This window comes from Stenella coeruleoalba (assembly GCF_951394435.1).
Source record: "Stenella coeruleoalba genome assembly, chromosome: 18".
In the NCBI taxonomy this organism is placed as follows: domain Eukaryota; kingdom Metazoa; phylum Chordata; class Mammalia; order Artiodactyla; family Delphinidae; genus Stenella; species Stenella coeruleoalba.
This window is the reverse complement of record NC_137164.1, coordinates 55138218-55155730: the sequence shown is the minus strand read 5'-3', so window position 1 is coordinate 55155730 and position 17513 is coordinate 55138218. Positions and strand designations below refer to the sequence as shown.

At 33.2% G+C, this 17513-nt stretch overlaps 1 protein-coding gene across 1 annotated transcript in view; it reads right to left on the bottom strand.

The window, feature by feature from the left end:
• Positions 1–572: 572 nt before the first annotated feature.
• Positions 573–17513, bottom strand: part of LOC307176748 (uncharacterized protein) — a 580566-nt gene continuing 563625 nt past the window's right edge. The window contains exon 8 of the transcript XR_013824880.1: positions 573–780. The gene's annotated coding sequence lies outside the window, so the exon portion shown is untranslated. The remainder of the gene's footprint in view (positions 781–17513) is intronic.

Genomic DNA, 17513 nt, shown 5'->3' with positions numbered 1-17513 from the left:
TTCTAGGATTTCAGAATTCTCTAAAACACAAATTATCTATTTTTGCTTTTGTAGTTCTAAATTATGAGAATCCCCTTTAATTCTGTAGGACTTCAGGGGGAAAACAAATATCTAACACATTTTTAGAAACAAAACCCAAAAAGGAGTGAACACAAAAGGAAGACCATTCAAAGGGACAAATAGGCCTGATTTAAAGGAAAATTCTCTGCCTTGCCCTGAACCACCCTAACATCTGCACAGGTTCTTACTGACATTTAAAGGCACTCAAAAGATGTTTGCTCCACTCACTTACTAACATAGTGGTTATTTAGAAACCACGTGGTTTTTTTTTTTTTTTTTTACAAATGAATTGATTTGAGGAGAGTGACAATTATTCAGTAACAAATATATTTAATATTCATATCTGTGTGTAATGACTGCAAGCAGAGATGAGTAACAGTAAGTAGTGGTCCAGAGGAGTGACAGTAGGAGAAAAATGCTGTGTTATGATGGAAATCAAAATGCTTTACCACACAACACAACACAACATTGATATTTCAAGATTTGCCAGTAAAACCATGGAATTCAGAATGTAGACCACACTAACAGAAAGATGCCAATAGACCTGGCAACTTTGGGTGCTATTTGAAATGGTAGAGGAATGGTGAGTCACTATAGCTTAAAAAATTACCCAGAAAGCAAAAAATGGTAGACTTTATTAGAGATGAATGTCAATAGAGCATAAAACTCCACTAAGAAATACCTCTTGGAATAACTCGATATTCCCAGGATCTATATGATCTGAAAGAGAACAGAAAACATAGCAAGGAATAACTAAGTAGATAAAAGTGATGATCAAGGTACTCATTTTGGTTTTATTTGGCTGTGTTTCACGTGTGATTGCTATAGGACTATGCATTTTGTGGGAGGCATTAAGAAATAATATATATATATAAAATAAACATAATATATGTATATGTTAGACTATGCATATATACATAATATATATGTATGTATAAGTATGTCTATGTTCATATACATATATAAGGAATGAAGAATGATAAATATCATCAATAACAATCTGTTAACTTTGAGTCCCACCTGAAGTTCATAAAACACTCAGGACTATATGAAGACACTAATCTTAGGCTAATTTTGTCATTCATCATCAAATTCAAATATGATTTTTGAATTATTTTGCTATGGCAAAAGTTCATGTATTTCAGATTTATTTTCTAAAAATTATATAATGATAAAATGATTTAACTTTTATATGTTAATTTATTTTCACTTGTAAACTATATATCTTGAATGAGATTTCAACAATTAAGTAATAATATAGGAGACAGAATCTTCAAATTAATAGCAAATACTTTATGGGAAATATGGGTAAAGTACTAAAGCTTTGAAAAAATCAAGTTATCCCTGTGCATATACATATTTTATTTGCTTTAAATTTACAAATATGATTGTATCATATCTTTATAAAAATACACGGACAAACATAGTCACCAAATGGTCTTGCATGTATTTTATAATATGCAATGACTCTAATGCTGTAAGGTTTTACTGTTAACTAAATCTCAGGCTGAAAACATCATCTAGAGTCGGTCTCTTCACCTCTTTTTAAAACAACTGTTACCTCAAATTTAAGCTTTGTTTCAAGTGTAATTGTGAGTGAATAAATTAATCATGTGCTCTAACATAAAAAGAGAGAGAGGACAGTAGCTACCAAGGGAGAAGTGAATGCAAATGAACTGATGGATTTAATACTTCAGTGCAATATTATGATTTTCACTCGAGCAGATGAGAAATAGCGGGGGTGTGCAATCTCAAAATCATCAGTAGAGTCAACTTTTTCCTGTTCCCGAACTAAAAAAAATCCATCAACAATCTGAAAACTAGGATACAATTCCACAGCCCCAAAGACTTGAATGTTGCAAACTCATCTGTGCTACTGTTCTATGTACTGCATAGCAAATGAAACCATTTAATTATTTAGCACCAATATAAATTTGTGTGTATGTGAACTTGTATCTTGCAAACACCTGCTTCTACCATGCATTATGTAGACATAGTCCCAAATGAGAGGGAAAATGTGGAAGTTTCTCTAGATTTTCCAATGTACTTCAGCCTGCTATTTTGATGTTGTTGCAACTGTGTCTAAAAATTAGAAAGAATATAAAATATACGTAATGATTTTTATACTTTTTCATTGCCTAAAGCAAATAGGTCACAGAATAATTTAGATGGCAGTTACATTTTATTATTTTGACAGTTTCCAGAGAGATAACCATGGGATGGAAACTCCTTTCATCTATGTTCAGTGTGTCGGGAATATTTTAGATTGGCTCAACATATAAAGGGATTTTGTAACTTGCTAGTGATGTCCGAGAACCATCTGGAATATTTAACACCTTGAATACTGGGTTTTGAGTATTACAGGTAATCTAGTCAGAGCCAACGTGTCATGTGTAGGCAGTCCCCTACCACTGCAGAGTGTTAACTCGGGAGGTGGTAAATTAATATTTTGATATTCTTGAGTATTCTATGAAATATGCACCCCGCAGCCTAGGCATCTGAGTCCAATTCCCACAGAAGGCAGTGGGGAAAATCACCACAACACACAGCTTCTTTACATATATATAAATAACATATATGTATAATTCTCCAGGAAAAAAAAGAGATTGGACTTAGGCATGTAAATAAATTCATTTTCTACTGATGAGATAGAAGTTAATCACAAGGACCTTGAGGATTTGGACAACAGAGTCTGGTTTACTTGACTGTAGGCCAAATAACTTACCCTTCCAGGAGAAATGAGAGGCTATCTCTCAAGTTCCTGGTAGGAAGTTCTTATTGCTGAATCTTCTCTTGAATTGAAATAGTTTGTGGGAGTTCTTTTCTTGATTTGTGATGTTGTGAAATGTAAAGAGATGGATGGTACCAAATTGGCCTTGGTATAAAACTCTTTTCCAGTAAGTATTTGATGAGTGAGCTTGGAATAGTGCCTCAAACCCCTAGAGGCCTCAGTTACTTCTCAGTGGCTTGCTCTGGTATCGGTGGTTCCAGATTTAGGGAAGATAGTGAACACAGATTGTGTATGTAGCACAGTGTGCATATATTGCAGGTCATTAAATTTAACCACAGACAACCGTGGCTACAGAATAACCCAGATGTTTGCTACTGTATTCTGACCTTGAATCTGGTGATCCTTCTTTATTAATGAATAATAATAAATAATTAACATTAATGATTTCGTGATGTGGTCTTCTAAATTTAATATTTTCTCAACGGTATTGAACAAAGGACAACAATGACAAAATTCTGGTTCAAAAATACCTTGTATAGAAAAATTTAACATTTGTTGAGCATTGTGAGATAAATACTTTATATGTGTTATTTTAAAAGCAAGTATTGTTTTCTTTATTTTTCAGAGAGTCACTGAGGCTTTAGAATTTTAAATAACTTGCCCAGGTTTTATAGGGCTGGAATTTAGGCTTAGGTTTCTTTGACTTCAAAGTCCTATATACCATGCAACACTGCAGTCTGTAGTTGTACAGGTGCAGGATAATAAGTTAGAATGCCCCATATATCCCTTTAAATCTTATTTGTGTGATTCAGATCAAAAGAGAGTCACAGATGTAGAAAACAATCTTATGGTTACCAGTGGTGAAATGGAGGGGTGGGAATAAATTGGGAGATTGGGATTGACATATACACACTACTATATATAAAATAGATAATAAGGACCTACTTTTATAGCACGGGGAACTCTACTCAACACTATGTAATGACCTGTATGGGAAAAGAATCTAAAAAAGAGTGGATACGTATATGTATAACTGATTCACCATGCTGTACAGCAGAAAGTAATACATTGTAAATCAAATATACTCCAATTTAAAAAAAAAAGGTTTCTAAATGCATTGGAAACAATTCCAACATGTATGGTATTAATTGACTTCATCAAGAAAGCCATTTTCAATTCTATCAAAATTATGATTTGTGTCAAGCATTCACAAGTAGAAAAAAACCCCAGCAAATTGAAAACACCTGTCCATCAAGACCAATCCTATTTTTACAAAGGGTAGAGAGAGACAATATCTTATGTGAGCTGAGAGGAGAGAAAAGAGTAGAAGCAAAGGGAAAAAACGAAGGTGTTCCTCCAAGATCAGGTATAAAGTTTGAAGGTGCATTTGCAGATAATTTTATAATATTTAATGTAAAAAGGGAAGTACATGTACAGTTCTTCCTTGCATATTAGGTGGTCATTAGGTTACATGCATCACATTATTGTCATAGCTTCTAGATTCCTAAGAGCTAGTTCTCCCACATGTCTCTACATACCCCTCTTTCCCCAGGGCTGTCTAATAATCTTCCTCCTCAAGCTTTGATATTTCTTGTTTTTATTCCTAACTCACAGAACCTCTCAACTTCTTTCTATTCTCTTAACACTACTTTCCCTCCACTCCCACCCCTGCTTTTCTTCTATCTGTTCTGAGAATGAGCCTTGTGCTCCATGCTTTTGAACATGCTCTTTTTGAATAAAAATTCTACTCTATAACAACCCCATTTGCTTATCTAACAAAATCACTTTTAGGTCTCAGCTGCAATGCATCTTGCCCTGGGAAGACTTACTGCTTCTTCTCATACAGGCTAGATCTACAGTCCTTTTATTTCCACATTCATAACACCTATTGCACTCAAAATTATTTGTTTACTGTCTTTCCCAAGCAGGGCAATAATTTTGTTATTCACCACTAACTTCCTAGGACCTAGCCTGATGTCTGGTATGTAATAGATACCCAGTTCAATTGAATTTATTTTTCTGTCATGACAACAATATACATTGATGTGGGCACTGAAGCCAAATATAAAAAATTGAACTTAGTATATGCAAGGTAACAGGCGAAGAGAAGGATGAATAATGTATGATGTATGCTGTCAATTTACTTTATAACCTGGCTCACATATTTCTATTTCTTTAGAGCTGAAACAAATTGGATTTATTTTTGATGGGGGCGGGGTGGTGGTAATTGAGGAAGCAGTCTATATCATTTGCTCTTGTGTACAGACCTCAATGTGTATAATGAGGAAGCTCAAAGGGCTTTGAATAACCTTTTTTTATTGTTGAAGGGAAGTTCAGATGCAAATAGTTCACAGAGAGAAAAGTTATAAGGTTGTTCACATACTGATTTTCAGATAAGTATTTGTTATGACAAATGGCATGATAATGGGTCTCTGCTAAAAACAAAACAAAATGATCCCTCTTTATTACAGGCTCTCTATTAACCCGGTACATGTAATTAACACAGTAGAAGTTTCTGTTAAATCCTCTCTGGATTTGCTTGATTGTATTCTGCATTTTAGCAATCTGCAATCTATTCAGAATCTTTTTAGAGATCTTGGATTTGATTGTTTTAATTATAACTCTGAGCTTTGTGCAAAAGCTCAGTTGCCTTTTCTGTAATGGAGGTGGGGTAAGGGAATCCAAGGGCACACACACATACATACACAGGATAAATTTCATGAGTGGTTATGCCTGTCAAACAAAGATTGCTTTCTCCTTCCATCTTTTTCTTAAAATACATAGATTAGAACACAGGGTCCAAAGCCAAAAGTTCTGGTTCTGCTTATTCTTAGCCAGGGTATTTTAAGCAAGTAATCTTACCTTAAGACTCAGTATCCTTCCTAGTCCATAAAAAGTGTATATGAAATTTCTGTATCAGTTTCTTGGTGAACTTGAGGATAAAATTAGTGATTGCAGAAAAGCTTAAGTAATATGAAAAACATTACATAAATTTAAAATAATTTAACTTATTTGTTTCTCTTTTTTTTCTACATTCGCCTACTCATAGCAGTGTTGTAGACTGTGATAAATTGGGGAGAATCCTGTAAGGACCTGTTCCTAGTTACTTATATTTAGACAATTTTCCTAGGCAAATTTTTACAGGGAACTTAACAATTCCCTAGTCAATTGCTCACTGTTATTTACTGCTGCGGTAAATTTAAATCCAATATATACATCAACTACATTGAGTCACTTCTTTACATTCTAGTCTATACCTGTAGTTCTCAAACTTTGCCACAGATCAAACTCAGCTCCAGAGCTTGCTGTCACACAGATTACTGGGTCCCACCTCCAGAGTTTCTGATGGAATAAGTACCCCTCCCCCTTTTTCTGTATTTCTTACAAGTTACTAGGTGATGTCTGTGTTGCTATTCCAGTGGCCACACATTGAAAACCACTATTCTAGCAGGGCTTCTTGGATTTTAACATTCATAGTAATCTCCTGGCTTTATCCTTTGACAATTGTTTCATTGCTCCAAGGTATGCCTTGGTATCCTTATTTTAAAAAGTAAGAGTTGAGATTCACTGTTTTAGGATTAGTGTTTACCAAATCCCCTTGCCAAAACCAAAGTCGACTGAATCAGATTTGAAAGGCAAGAGGACAGGGATTACATATTTTCACCTGTGGCCTCTGTGCTCTGTCATCCAACCAAATATCCAACTCAGACACTTTCATCGTTCAACCGAAAAAAAACTATTTGCATAACTAACAAGTGCTGCTTATCAGGACCATCCCAATATTTCTGTGAGCTGTTACAAACAGAAGTCTTGGAGTACAGAGATCAAAGAGGTATAGATTTTTCTCCTTCCCTGTATTCAAGCATGAGAGTTTGCTTATTAAAAAAGTCTCCCACATGGTGATTGTTTTGTTGCAGAAACAGCAGCTCGTATACCAGGACTCCAGACCAATGCTATCCACCTGGCAATTGCATGACTACTTATGGCAAAGAAGAGTTGGGAAACACAATTAGGACTGATCTCAAGTCTATTAGAGAGTCAAGAGAAACCCAGTTCAAGGGCACTGTTAGCTAACTAAGCACAAGAAGTAACTCTCTCAGGCTCCATTTCTTTGTGATAGAGATAAAATTCAGGAATTTGTTACCTACCAGAAAAAGAATAATTACAAGTGGTTTGGAGGCATCTGCATTAAGTAACACAAGATCCTTTAATCCCCACTTTTTTCCAGCTTGAGACTTTGAAATGTCTTTACCTTTCCTACACATACTTACCCTAAAAACAAAGCTTTAATTATAGGCCTTCATTATGGAACTATGAGTACATTATTTCTGACACTGGCTATTACAGACCATCAGCATTTGAGAGCTAGTTGATATTTCATGAATGCTTCTTAATTTAAAAAAGTACATATTATGCATTTAAATGTTCATTTAATAAAAGACATTATTTCAGGGTACACAGCAGTAAAAAGTATGCTGAAAGAAGAATTACAATTTCTAAGATAATTTTAGCTTATGATACTGTTTTAAAGTATCATAAAATACTTTAAAAATAGATGATAATCACCATAATAGTATATTTTGTTTCATTTTATTCTTTTAATTGAAGTACAGTTGATTTACAATGTTAATTTCTGCTGTATAGCAGAGACTCGGTTATATATACACATACATATATATATACATATCTATAGTTTTCTATATTCTTTTCCATTATGGTTTATCTCAGGATATTGAATATAGTTCTCTGTGCTATACAGTAGGAACTTGCTGTCCATCCATTCCGTGTTATACTTTGCATCTACTAACACCAAACTCCCACTCCCTCTCTCTCCCAGCCCTGCTCCCCCTTGACAACCACAAGCTTATTCTCTATGTCTATGACTCTATTTCTGTAAGTTCATTTGTGTCATATTTTAGATTCCACATATAAATGATATCATGGTATTTTTCTCTTTCTGATTTACGTCACTTAGTATGATAAGCTCTAATTGCATCCACATTGCTGCAAATGGCATTATTTTGTTCTTTTATATGGCTGAGTAATATTCCATTGTATATATATATATATATATATATATATACCACATCTTCTTTATCCATTCCTCTGTCGATGGAGATTTAGCTTGCTTCCATGTCCTGGCTATTGTGAATAGTGCTGCTATGAACATTGGGGTGCATGTATCTTTTTGAATTAGAGTTTTGTCCAGATATGTGCCCAGGAGCGGGATTGCTGGATCATATGGTAACTCTATTTTTAGTTTTCTGAGGAACTGCCATACTGTTTTGCATAGTGGCTGTACCAACTTACATTCCCACTGGCAGTGTAAGAGGGTTCCATTTTCTCCACACCCTTTCCAGCATGTTGTTTGTAGACTTCGTAATGATGGCCATTCTGATTGGTGTGAGGTGATACCTTATTGTAGTTTTTATTTGCGTTTCTCTAATAACTAGTGATGTTGAGCATCTTTTCATGTGCCTCTTGGTCATGTATATGTCTGCTTTGGAGAAATGTCTACTTAGGTCTTCTGTCCATTTTTTGAATGGGTTGTTTTTTTGTTGTTATTGAGTTGCATGAGCTGTTTGTGTATTTTGGAAATTATGCCCTTGCTGGTCACATCACTTGCAAATATTTTCTCCCATTCTGTGGGTTGTCTTTTCATTTTGTTTATGGTTTCCTTTGCTATGCTAAGTTTGATTAGATCCCATTTGTTTATTTGTTTTTATTTCTATTGCTTTGGGACACTGACCTAAGAAAACATTGGTACAATTTATGTCAGAGAATGTTTTGCCTATGATCTCTTCTAGGAGTTTTATGGTGTCATGTCTTATGTTTAAGTCTTTAAGCCATTTTGAGTTTATTTTTGTACATGGCGTAAGGGTGTGTTCTAACTTCATTGACTTACATGTGGCTGTCCAACTTTCCCAGCACCACTTGCTGAAGAGCGTAATAGTATATTTTAGATGCATATCATATATTCGTTAGTCATATAAATTCCTCTATTATAAATACAACAGTAAAAAATAATTGTATATTTTTCCTGTTAGATTTTTTTGCACAGAATAAAGTCCAGTTTTAGAATCACTGGGTAAATGGAAATGAGCATTTTTATGATATAGCTTTAGGTTATAACTCATGTTAATTTTGGAAAATTTAAAGATATAAAAAAGCATAAGGTAGAAAAAAATCAGCCATCTTAATGCAGTAACTTAATGATTTACTGTATTTATTTTTTATTTTATTGTGTAATGTTAAGTATCCCTTTATTTTACTTAAAATTTTAAACAAAAATTCTTAATTCTTCATAAATATCACTTTAATAATAGTAATTGGAGGTGGCATTTATATGTTTTTATTATGCCTAATATCCCATGTGGTAAAGTCCATTGTTTTTAATTTTGATCAAGTGGTTTTCACAACATAAGAAGACAATGTGTTTTTATATCTTTTACAAAGAAGTTCAAAAATTCATTATACCTCACTTTGGGTAAGATTTTTTAAAAAGCTAGAGCACTCTGCTTCTAATAATTTTATTAAATATTTTAAAATTAAGTTTAACGTCCATAAGTGTATAGCATTGACTTTTCACACCTGTTCAAGAAATAGAACATCACCAGCTCTCCAGAAGCACCTTCATGTCGAGTTCTAGGCATCAGCCATTAACATAACTTCCAGTACCATAGATTAGTTTCACTTGTTTTTGAGCTTGATCTAAATGGAATCATGACATATTTTCATATAACACATCATTCATGTGAAACTCATACATCTTTTTACAGAAAGCAGTAGTTGGTTCATTTCCATTGCTGTTTGCTACACCTGTAAATATCTATACCAAAATTGGTTTTGAATATTTTCTGCCAATAACTAATGGCCCATAAGAAGTACATGTATAAAAATATGTGACTAAATTGTCAAACAACTAGAAACAGTAAAGTTTTAACTACCTGAAATGAATACTGAATGAAAAACTAACTGTATGAATATTTATTACGCTCATATTTTCTACACAAACCATTAATTTTTCAATAAGCACCCAAAAACTTTAGAATCTTTTATATTACTAAAATTATATATTTTAAAAAACAAATTGAAAGAAGTATCAGTTTTACCTTTAATGTCATGAGCCCCCACTTTCCAACCTCAATAACGATGGTGGAAAATGTTAAATGATCTCATCAAGATCTGTCATTTCAAATACTTGTCTAGTTAGGGGGAAAAAATCACTTACTATTAGGAATTGTCTTAAATAGTAAGTGATTCTGAATGTAATAAAATAAGCGTTTATAAAGTTAATCAAACATAGGTAGCTGATGACAATTAACTGAGTTAGTGGACAAGTTAACAATTTATAAAGTACAATATTAATGTTTTTATTTGCTTTAATTATGGTAAAGCCGAGATGTAATGACAGTTATGCAAATACATAAAGATCAATCAATAGCTGCTTCCTCAATAGCTCTGGTTAGGAAGGTGCCTATAGTGGTGACTGTTGTCTATCCAGCTTCCATGCCACCTCTCTTCCTCTTGTGAAAAATATTCTGATCGCCCATAGAGTCACGCATCTCAAGGGAAGCAATGAAATTACTCAAATATTACAAATAATAAATACACTGTGCACATGATTATAATAAAATGTGTGTGTGTGATTTCAAAGATAGGTATTCTTAAAGTATAAAAGTCAGTATTCCTGACATCATGTTATCTAGAGAATTCATATCACGCTCTGAGATTCCATTAGCAACTGAACCAGCTCTAAACGATGTGGAATTTTCTTGAGGCCAGCCTGTAAAGGGTGTGAGTATGTGAGGAGCATCATGTTCAGTGTTTGTTTGAAGATCAAGGCCACACTGTGTTAAATGAGAATTTCTAAGATAAAGTAAGATGGAAAAGAAATGACCAAATACAGAAAGGAAACAAAAATAGTGCTAGTAACAAACTAAAAATAACCTTCTCATTTTAGATAAATTCGTGGTTTGACAATAATAGACAATTCTGTTCAACTGAACAGAAGGTACAAAAATAAAAAGAATATTTTAATTGAAACTATAAAATGATAGTATGTCTAGGTATATTTAAAATATGTCCATCTTGCTTCAAAATGGAAATTAAAAAGTATAAATACCTAACAAAAATATATATAACTGAATTTGAAATTCCACTACTGTTTAAATATTAAAATGTATGCCTATACATATACTGTATTTTTACAAAATTATGTTAAGTGAATGACTGAATTATACAAATATAATTTGACTATAGTGTACTGAAATTTGATAAGGAATCCCAGGACTTATTTCACATTAATTTAAGGAGAAGTGCCCTTTGCAGTCCATGATTAAAGGCATTGATGTCATGGTCCATCTCGGTACCGATGACTGCTTCACCATCAATGACAACCCTTTCACATGTAGTTCCTTCCTAGTGACTAAGATAACTAAAGGATGAGAAACAAGGGGTTGGAATTAGAAAAGGAAACAAACTGGGAAATGCTTTTCCACTCCATATTTCAGTTGCTTTCTTTGGACAAAGGTTTCATCTTGTAGATACAGGCTTGAAGATATTGGAGACAAATAAAAATAACAAAACAATAAAAAGTGTTAGAATATTTCTTGACTACATTTGATGTAGTACCTTTGGGCTTATCATTTACACTTGCTATAAATATGAACATTGCTGTTCTAATTTTCAAGGTTTCCTTCAATAAAGAAGCAAATCTTGACAAGTTGCTTTGAGTTAAATTGGAAGAGAAATAGTCTGTAATAATATGCTCTCTAGGTTTAGCCTGGCTCTGTGAAGTTCAATAAAATTCTAATCCTCCTCTCTTTTTCTCCTTCTCTCTTTTTATGCCTCTCTTTCTTGTGGTAGTGTAAAAAGACTGATTCTTTTGACTAAAAAGTAGTCAGTCAATTTAGACATAGACTGAATATCATTAACATCTAAAATACATGCTCTGGTCTCCATTTTATCCATAAATGTATAACCCTAGCACAACCCTAGAGTAAATCAGTGTCTCAATTATTATATCAAATCACAGCAATAGACTAGCTGTGAAAGAAATGGCAATTACCATTTCATTTCCAGAGATGCTTTTTCAATGTTTTTTTGTATGTACAACTTAAAAACATATATTTTCTTAAATATTTATGAGATGGCTTAGTTTGGGGTTGTTTAAATTCTGGCCATAAAAATTTTGTTTTTGTTCTTGTAATGCAAAATCTGATACATGTACCTTTATCTTAGTATCAAAATCTTGTTAGCATTCTTTAATCTGGAATGGCTTCTGTATAACCAACATATTAAAAATGTGAGTTTTTCTAATGGTAGGGTACACAGAAAAAGAAAAATTTCTTCGTATGCAGAGAGTGTATCTTAATGGTTGTTTAAAGAAACCACACCATGACAGAACATACTGTTAATGTCCTAAGAAAAATAATGAAAGAGTATGTTAAAAACAAGCATTAAACTTGTTAATCACTAAAAACACTTTATACAGATTACAAGGAAGATGTATGTGAGGCTTTTAAACCCTAGGAAACATTTTATTTATAAAACATTAAGCACTATATTTCACCATATTTAAGTGATATTAAGAGAGGATACATACTGATATCTAGAATCTACATGTATTAGAAGTCTGCTTCCAATACAGGAGTATATTTGCAATATAATACATTTCCTTTTGGAAAAGATGCCATTTTACCTTTAAATTTGATGAATACATTCTACATAAACTATCATCATTCTCATTAATGGATGGCTTATTAAGCAGTAGTATTGTTCCTTTCACAAGAAATTATGGTAACATGGCCTATAACACTACCTCAACTGAAGTAAATAGCTTTAATGTCACCCTGTTGTGTAAATATATTCCACTCATGGTGCTGCTTTGTGTCACTATGCTAGAAGAGGAAGTTCTTGTGCATTCAAACAACTTTGCAGGTAATAGAGGACTTGAACATAATAGTTTAACAACTGGTTACTTTAAATATGTGTCAGTAAGTGATTACAAAATAGCTCTGCAGATATTTTGTTTGAAAACCAAATTTTACAAAGTATGCTTTACAAATATTTGCCCCATTTAGATGGAGAGAAGGATTTTTTGTAGTTTATATGTTTATTTTTTCATGTGTATGTGTTATAATCAGTTGTATGGTATGGTGGAATTTATTGAAACAGAAGTTTTAATCTCATTACATGTTAACTTATTAACGTGCAATGACATTAAATGTTGTCTTGTTAAATTTTGTGACTTTGGGAAAGTTTCACTGCTTTACTGTTCAGGCTTTTTTTTATGATGATGAGTTGTAAGTATGATAAGAAGATTACTTCACATCGTAAATAAGCAGAACTTAAAAAAATTTTTTATTGAAGTAGAGTTGATTTACAATGTTGTGTTAGTTTCTGGTATACAACAAGGTGATTCAGCTTTATATCTATCTATCTATATATATACACACACACACACACACACACATATATACTGTGCTATACAATAGGACCTTGTTACTTATCTATTTTATATATAGTGGTTTATAGCTGCTAATCCAAAACTCCTAATTTAACCCTCCTCCCTTTCCCTTTTGGCAACCATAAGTTTGTTTTCTGTAACTGTGAGCCTGTTTCTGTTTTGTAAATAAGTTCATTTGTAGCATTTTTTTAGATTCCACATATAAGTGATATCATGTAATATTTGTCTTTCTCTGTGTTCACTTAATATGATAATCTCTAGGTCCATCCATGTTGCTTCAAATGGCATTACTTCATTCTTTTTAATGGCTGAATACTATTCCATTGTATATATGTACTATATCTTCTTTATCCATTCCTCTGTTGATGGACATTTAGATTGCTTCTATGTCTTGGCTATTGCAAATAGTACTGCTATGAACATTGGGGTACGTACGTGTATCTTTTTGAACTGGAGTTTTTTTCAGATATATGCCCAGAAGTGGGATTGCTAGATCGTATGGTAACTCTATTTGTAGTTTTTTAAGGAACCTGCATACTGTTTTCCATAGTGGCTGCACAAATTTACATTCCCACCAATGGTGTGGGAGGGCTCCCTTTTCTCCACACCCTCTCCAGCATTTACTATTTGTAGGTTTTTAAATGATGGCCATTCTGACTGGTGTGAAGTGGTACCTCATTGTAGTTTGCATTTCTCTACTGATTAGTGATGTTGAGCATCTTTTCACATGCTTCTTGGCCATCAGTATGTCTGCTTTGGAGAGATGTCTACTTAGGTCTTCTGCCCATTTTTTGATTGGGTTGTTTTTTTGTTGTTATTAAGTTGTATGAGCTGTTTGTATATTTTGGAAGTTATGCCCTTGGTCACTTGTTTGTAAAGATTTTCTTCCATTCTGTAAGTAGTCTTTTCAGTTTGTTTTGGTTTCCTTTGCTGTGTGAAAGCTTGTAAGTTTGATTAGGTCCCATTTGTTTATTTTTGCTTTCATTTCTATTGCCTTGGGAGACTGACCTAAGAAAACGTAGGTACAATTTATGTCAGAGAATGTTTTGCCTCTGTTCTCTTCTAGGAGTCTTAGTGTCATGTCTTAGATTTAAGTCTTTAAGCCATTTTGAGTTTACTTTTGTGTATGGTGTGAGGCTTTTTAAAACATGCTCAGTAAATGGTACCTAAAACCATTTCCATATTTTCAAGGTAAAAAGTCTTATTCTTTCTGCTACTCTACTTTAATGTTTCTCCTTTTAGTTATTTCAGTATGAGTTTTAAAATGTTAACTGTGTCATACTGAATCCCATTTCCACTGTAAGTTAAAGAGATAGTTTAGCAAATAAAAATAACTGCAAATCAAAACATGAAACATTTGTTTTCATATGCAATTCAACTTGTGTACTATGCAGGTACAGAAAATAAGATGCTTTGTTTGAATTTAGCTTTTCTACTGAGAATTATATAAAGCAGGGATTTGTGTAAATATATATTTTGGGCCGGAGTTCTACATTGCCAAAATTGTGCTGTGCTTTCAGATGCTTTGAATGTGTTTGAGGAAAAAAATTAAGTGTAATGCTTATTGAAAAGCAATTGTGTTTATGGCTTACTCAAAACTTAACTACAGCACATCTAAGTTTCTATAATATTAGCATATAAAGTTAATGGTTTTATTTGGAAAAAATCAATTTTAATGTGCCATTTTTATTAAAACAAAGCTTCTCAGACTACACATCTCTAAAAGAGGCATAGAGAAGACAGCAAGCTAGATTCTTTTTATCATAGAACTTTCTCCTTCAGAATCAGCATTAAGACATAGAAGCATATATCCATACTAGAAAGTAAAATTTGAATAAATAATAGAAATACTAACATTGACCTGGGTTCACTTTGCTTTTCTATTTTTTACTATCTGGCTAATTTATACACCCATCTTGTGAAGACAAATTCTTCAGTACTTCTAGGCTAAGAGTTTAGGGACTCCTGGATTTCAAATAATTTCAAATATCATGCTCTCTATAAAAATATTTTTGAAAACTTTAGGACTTCTTGCCTTTCCCATTTTCTGAAATATAGTTGACCCTTGAACAACATGGGTATAAACTGAGCTGGTCCATCATATTATAATAATCGGTCTTTCAAAATATCCAGTTATTCTGCTTTTACTACAGTTGTGCAATCTCCACCACTATTTATTTCTAGAAAAATTTCATCACCCCAAAAGAAACCTATACTCATTGGCAGCCCCTCCCTACTGTGCCCCCAACCCCATGCCTTTCTGGCAACCATTTATCTACTTTCTGTCTTTATGGAGTTGCCTATTCTGGACATTCTATATATATGGAATTATATAATTGGACTTTTATTGGGCTTCTTAGTTTCATGTTTTCAAGGTTCATCCTAGACCCATTTTATACGGTAATATTTTGCAATGCAGTTCTTACTGGTTCGAGTAATCTTTTGAACCATTTCACCTTTTGGAAAGTTTGGTTTATTGCAACCTTGCCATTTTTGTTTTCCCCAAAGGTAGAAGACAGACATACGTAAGCCATGTCTCTTCAAAATGAAGTGAGTTCAAGTTCTCATCCTTCACTTCCTTCCTCCCCTGATACACTGGTTTTGTGTGATCTGTGAAATACAGGTGATGTCTGGCCCTTGTCTGTCACAGTTGCATGCCAGCAGCCATTACAGGCTGCGTAAAAACTACCTAAAGTGATTTCATCATGAGCTGGAAGGTTGGCAGGGCAGGTAAAACCTTCTTCTGTCAGGTAATTCATTGTTCTCACCTTAGAACACAATTTTAAAAGGCCCAAGAGCAATGGAAAATGATCTTAATGTAGATCTAACACTTTGAGCAGAAGAAAAATGATGAGCTACATTAACCTCCTTCAGAATTTTAGAATTTTGATAGATAAATCAATCTCCAAATTTTATATAAATAGTGGAATGCATCAAAGATAAATCAAAGAGCCAGATAAGAGCACAAAGATAAATCAAAGAGCCAGATAAGAGCAGAGTAGGAACTTGAAAATCTCTTCAAGTAGGTACTTGAAGAAGTTACAAGTATCATATTTGAGCATGCACAGGCCGTTTTTAAATCATGCAAACCAATAATGATGACAGGCAAGAATAGAGACCCAGAAAAGAACACATACTGAAATATAATTTGTACAGTTGTGACCTAGTTCATATCCACCTTTTAAAAATGTGTTGCTAATGGCTGAGAAGATAAAACGATGAAGACTGTGAAATGTAAAATCTTGAAAGTTCAAGTTATTGTTAATAGTGTAGGAATTGAGCTATTCACTTTGATCCTTTATCAGGATTAAATAGAAAGGCAACAGAGAAAGATGTTACTTTGACAACTGATTAATTTGAATGTGCGGGCACTGATTCTAAATTTAATTTGTCATGTGAACGTGATATTATACTTGCTGAATAATTAATTAGCTGAGATTCAAAAATAGGAGGAAATGCTGGGCAGTCAACAGACATCCCACCTGTTAGAAAACGAATCTTGAAGTTACAGATCAAAACTGACTTACATGCACATAAAAATATTCTACAAGTCAGACATTTCTACATTAGAACCCTGACTTTCCATGTCCTAACTAGGTAACTTTTTATATTAACTAATGATACTTGCTGGGTCTCAAATTCTGCATCTATAAAAAGAAACAGTTAATAGCATTTATTAGAAAATATTGTAAATAATGAGTTAAGGGCCTGGTCCATCACTGGGCATATGATTGGCTCTTAGCAAACAGTAACTATTATTATAATACCATAATTTTGTGAATTTTTCCCACCTGATGTTTTTGTAGTCCAATTAATTTAGCCTATTAATTTTTTTTATACTCTAGCTTTTAAAGCTAAGCCTAGTAAAATGGGGAACAGATTACCTAAAATCAGAAAACTGCATATGCACTGAATTCTTACTCTATCAATAGAAACTTTTAGAGTATGTTTCAAAAGTTCATGTCTTCCATAGAAAACAAACTTACGATTACCAAAGGGGAGAGGGAGTGGGGAGGAAGGGTATGGGATTAACAGATACACACTGCTATGTATAGAACAGATAAGCAACAAGAATTTACTGTATAACACAAGGAACAATATTCAATACCTCATATAGAAAATAACCTGAAAAAATTATATATATGTATATATATGTAGGTTTGTGTATAATAAAACAATCACTGCTGTATATCTGAAACTAGCACAATACTGTAAATCAACTATACAATGATGAAAGCTTAAAAAAATGTT